This window comes from Cucumis sativus, chromosome 5 (genome assembly GCF_000004075.3).
Source record: "Cucumis sativus cultivar 9930 chromosome 5, Cucumber_9930_V3, whole genome shotgun sequence".
NCBI lineage: Eukaryota > Viridiplantae > Streptophyta > Magnoliopsida > Cucurbitales > Cucurbitaceae > Cucumis > Cucumis sativus.
Window position 1 is genome coordinate 17594563 of NC_026659.2, and position 5810 is coordinate 17600372.

A 5810-nucleotide genomic window follows, 5' to 3' on the forward strand; every position below is an offset into this window, starting at 1 on the left:
CATGCTGCAATGATGAGGAATCAGTACTATTCCAATGATCTTCAAAAATCAAATGAAGGCCCATTGCTAATATAGTAGAGATAATTTAACGAAATACATTAACACATAAAAATCTATCACTCAATAATTGGTAATTGAAACAATTCTATATATGCATAAAGCTTCAGCAAAACATTCATTCAACACATGATATTAGTTAAATAAGTAGTTTACCTACTTAGATTTCCTTTATAGAAAGTAAAATAGGAGTTGTTCATACTTTTGACATTTCAAAGATAACAATTAGCTAGATTACCTTTTGACATTTCAAAGGTGACATCTAATCAAAATAGAAGAATCGTATCTAACTAAAGTAGTTTAGGAGGAATGCATACCACATTCGAGAAATTCATACTTGACAACAACATTAGATTCAAGATTAAGAGTGCTTCTCGATCAATTTGGGAAGCTTGAAATTTGTTGAAATCGAAGACTTCAAGGCTGTGAAAAGAGGGAGGAAAGGAAGATCGATGAGTTCAAAATGAGTGAAACAAAAACTCAGTGTGTTGACATCTTACTCAATAACTCAACTCAACTCACACGCTCAGTTTCCACAATCAAATTATATTGAAATACCTAAAACAACATTGCGAAAAAGCTTGTTTTGAAGCAATGTGAAATGGTGAACAAGCTATGACTCCAATGCTCAGAAAAATTGTAACCTTGTTGGAGAAGGATCGAAAAATGTCCCTAGCGGCAAAGGAAGCCATTGGTAAATCTGAGAGTTTAGGGGATAAAATTATGGAGAGAAGGAAAAGAAAGGAAAGTGGGAAATTTGAAGATTTTGTAAAGTTTTAGTGAGATACATGTTTGTTGCTAAAATTATTTAATATTTAATGATACTATTGCTTTGCTACTAATTCATTTAAGAGCTCTTTTAGTGGTGCAATTTAAAAACATGCTAATAGTAATATTTTGTGACTCATTTTTTTTTGTTGCTATAAATGATCCTTTACCAATAAAAAATAAAAATGACCTGTGTCACTAAAATTTTGTCACTGAATAATGAATTTATTGTAGTGAAGTGAGTTTGGCTTGATCAATCTCACACATTTGTATGTACGAGTTGCAAAGTCCTTTGAGCTCTTAAGTTTAACTCCTTTGGGAAGCTTTTCTTGAATTGCTTTGGAAGTAGACGTCCTTCACACATTTGATTGGGGTGACTTACATAAGGTAGACTACTCACCATGCTATTCTTGGAAAGTGACTCTAATCCCTTAAAATTGAGATGTCCATATAGAAGATACCAGAGTCAAGATGAGTCTTTGTAACACATCTTGCGACATTTTGATGAGAATCATGATGTTCCACACGTTCCAAAAGGACCAATTACAAAATCTAAAGCATCAAAGATTCGACAATCATTCATTCTTTATGTAAAAGAGTGGACAGAGTCAGTTCATCCTTAATTTCATGTGTCACATGCTAATACAAGAGACATAGGACCATTTGAAGTATTGAATGGCAATGTTTTCTCGGTTGAAGTAGACTAAGAAGTAGATAATAAGCTTCTATGAATCCAACACTTTGAAGACCTCATGATTTAGTTAATATCACATTTTTTTTGTATTTTCATTTGTTTTAATTTAACAAGTTAGGGTTACTACCATTAGTAGGTTAGTATTAAAGATGGTGATTGGAAGATGGTGGAAGATAGAAATCTTAGTTAATGTTTTATTTTAACTTTTCGATATTAACATTAAATAAGACAAGATCTCTACAAAACTATATACTGTCGTTATCCTTCCATTTGTAAGGGATCAAGACTTTTGATTAATGCAATTTGAAATCACATATTGAGACTTTTTCCCTTGAATTTTTGTAATTCTTGTGATAGAATGTATGTGAGCCATTCAATCTAACCTTAATCTTACTTCTAGATCTTCAATCTAAGAGGTAATCTAATCCTAACTTTCTATTGGTTGATCTAAATTAATATAAGCAGATGTTAGTTTCTTGTTTCAAAGGTTCTTGCTACGTAAGCTTGAATCTTTGGATCGAGAATTAGGATTGTCTTCTCACATTTTGAAATGTCATTCTAAATGTTGAGCACAAGCACTCTAATTTTTGTCATTGGCGCCTTAATAATCAAATTACTTGCATTATCTCTAATTAAAAGGCTACTATCTTTTAATTAAATGTCATAACCTTTCTTTAAGAGTTGGCTCAAGCTCAAGATATTAGTTTTAAAATTTGGCATAATAGACATTTGAAATAAGTTGGTGCTCACCATTCTTTAATTAGATGAGAATGGTACCTCTTCATTTTACTTTTACCTTGGATTTATTGTCAAAGACTACATTGTCATTCATCGATTCATCAAGCTCCTCGAACATGCCTTTTACTTCACACATATGTTTGCTCTAGTGTCTAGGTACCATGAATTATCATTGCTCCATTCGCTATTTGTACAAGTCATTAACAAGGTGTCACATTCTTAACTTCTATTTTAAATGTAGTTTGCCTCATCTTCAATACTATTATTTATAGGAGCTCTACATTTAGATGCATAATGACTAAACTTCTGAGAAATATAGCATTAAATGTTTGATTTATCATACGTTGATCTTGAGTTGGCTTGTCCACAACCTCGTGTTGAGTTTCTTGATCATCTTTGATAGTTATTGTTGTTGTCTTCATTGGGTCTCCAATCAAGCCCCTGTCTTTGTCTTTTTTCTCTTCCTCGTCCTCCATGTCCATCATGTACTCGTCTTTGTTTGGTTATATTATTGGACTAACTCCTCCACTAGTTGAATATTATTAATCAATTCGCAACTTGAGAAATTGATCCTCGATTCCTTTCTTTTTTCTTTTTCTTTTCTTCATATGCTTGTAACGAACCCATGAGTTGCTCAATAGTCATGATGTCCAAGTCTTTTGTTTATTCCATTATGACAACAATATGATCAAACATTGAATCAATGATCTTAGTATTTTAGATATCCATGGTTTTAACATCGTCAATCTTTTCACAATTTCTTTTAAGTTGATTGGTGACAGTTAAAACTCTAGAAAAATAGTCTAAGATGGCTTCCCTTCATTCATATGCAAAGTTTCAAACTTAGCTTTTAAGTTCGAAGACGTGCCTTTTTCATGGGATCCACTCCCTTGTATGATGTTTGAAGCTTCTCTCTCATGTTTCTTTCATCCTCTTTACTCATGAAACTCTCTTAAATGCATTGTCATCTAATCCTTGATAGATTAGATAGAGAGTCTTCTTGTCTCTCTTTCTAGAATCTCTCAAAGTATATCTTTGTGCTTGAAAAATATCACCATCATTTTCTGATTGGATGTATCTTTTCTCTACAATCTCCCACACATCTTGTAAGTCAAGGAGAGCCTTCATCTTGATAGTCCAATTATCAAAGTTGCTCTTGTTGGGCATTGGGAATTGAAATAACACCATATTTTTGTTTGCCATGTTCATAAAAACGGGTTTTAACCTATGATACAACTTTGTTGGAAAGAAATTTTGGAGGCTAGAGGAAATTTGGAAAATAAAATTGTGGAAATAGACTATTTGTGTTATTAGACATTTCTAATTTTTTTGCTTGATGCAAGTGGGTAGGACATCCCTTCTATTTTTATACTAGTTGGCACCTTTAAATGTATGACTACCATTTTTCCTACACATTCTTCATCTAATAGTTATAATTTTTTCTCTAAAATATTCTTTAAAATTACAATTCTTTCTCTTATTTTCTAGATATTTATTCCTACTATAAATATCTCTTACAATTAATTTCTCTTGAACGTTAAAGCAAACTATCACTTCTAGAAATTAGACTTTTATTTGGGCTAGACTCAAATATTATCAACTCAAAATCGGAGTTGATATAATAATTAGATTCAAAATATTAGCATACACAACAACATTTTAAAAAACATCGTAAATATAACAAAATTTGCCAAAACCTATCAATGATATCATGTTGCAAATATTAGTCTATCATTGATAAATTATAAGAGTATCAAAAATGGAGATAAACTTTGTTATATTTACATTTTTTTAACTATTGGTTTACACTTAATTATTACTTAAAAATGGTTATCTATTATAATTACTCAACAGGTGTTTTACACTTTCGTATGTTTTCAACATGATAAAATGGCGAGACATTACGAATTTCAAGAGGTGATTTTATGCTTTAAAGAAATAAAATAGACTGATATATATATATATGGATTTGATAAACAATATAGTGAATGGAAAATCAAACATGATATTTTCTTTAGACACATAAATCATGAGATTCTAGAGAAGTGTAATCTAAAATATCTTAAAAGTGAAAATGATACATTTGTCTCAAAGCCTAGAAGGCAAAATTACAACTACTTCTAGTTCATAAACATTTTTCATTACAACAAATTTTCTCCTTTTTTTTTTTTTCTTTTAAAATTGTTAAGAGAGGGCAATCTTCACAAATGTACTCTCAAAACTAAATGCAAGTTTTCAAATTCAAGTTTTATACACATTAAAGTTTCTATAATCTTACCTTTTGAACAACCCTATCTTGTAATTGCTATGCTTTTTGAAAGAATAAAAATGTAAAGCAATATTATGTAAGCTCGAAGTTATGGTGTTTGAATTGATAAACATAGTCTTGTTAAATAATAAGTAAAATATCTCATAAATACTTATTTTATTGAATTATTAGTCGGTGTCATATTCTTTTATATTATTTATTAAATGAAAAAGGTGTATAGAGACAAAATGTTTAATAAAGAGTGTATAATCCCAAATATTAAAAAGAAGAAAGGGGAGGAGGCTGCTGGGTGTGCCCTCTTGACTAGACTGTCCAAATTGGAAAGATAACATATTAAAAACACGGTCTATGTTAGGTAGTCGCCATTGCCAGCAGGAGGTTTCCACTTCAGGGAACATTTGAACCCATCTCTTCCATTTTTTTTCTCGATTTCTGGTACGTTTTCTTCTTCAATTCTTATCAAACTTTACACCCTTTATTTTACCTGCTTAATCAAACTTAAGATTAGATTCGGAAAGGCAAGTCCTTGCATGATTCTACTTGCCCCAAAGCGGTAGGGTAATAGGAATAGAAATTAGGACCAGTTATGAATGGATTATGATGTAATATTTGGATCATGTTTTGTAATTTAGACTTTCTGGAAAAGGGGAAATGCAATAAGTGGAGAATAGAATCTGATCATAAGAGGGTACAAACAGTAGTTGACAATGGGAGAATGAAATTGAGGAGTAAGGAAGAGGTTAATGGTGGTGGATTGGGTTGGTTGTGGCTGAAAGGAAATGAAAGAGATTGGGGAAAGCAATGCACATGGCGAGTGGGATTGAGACGCCATTGTCGGGTTTAGTTTGTTGAAATTTGTAAGAATGCAGCCCTAGTGTTCGATCATATGCCTGAGTGACCCCTCCTTTCATTTCTATTCTTTTTTGGGGTCCTCTATATCTCACTGACACCTTCTCATCACAAAATAGTTTATGTTTTCCATTGTGAAATATTCATTGAGTTGTCATTTGTCACCATTGCATTGATGGGGCCCCTCATCTTCATCTATATCTGCAATTATTAATGGCCACACCCATTGCCTTTTTCTTTCGCAATATAAGAAAAATATGGATATGAATGATTTGAATTGGGCCCGGACCTCCATTTGCGGCCCGGCCCAGGTTTGATTTGAGGGAGATTCAGAAGCTATATATATATAGATAGAGAGAGAGAGAGAGAGATAGAGAGAGCGAGAGATTGAAGAAAGAGGAAAAAGAATTGAGTTTGAAATCTTCAACCATAAAA

At 32.0% G+C, this 5810-nt stretch overlaps 1 long non-coding RNA gene across 1 annotated transcript; it reads left to right on the forward strand.

The window, feature by feature from the left end:
* The first annotated feature begins 4716 nt into the window (after positions 1-4716).
* LOC116403772 lies at positions 4717-5595 on the forward strand. The gene is made up of 2 exons (XR_004216601.1): positions 4717-4961; positions 5159-5595. It is a non-coding gene; the product is annotated as an uncharacterized LOC116403772 (long non-coding RNA).
* Positions 5596-5810: the final 215 nt, after the last annotated feature.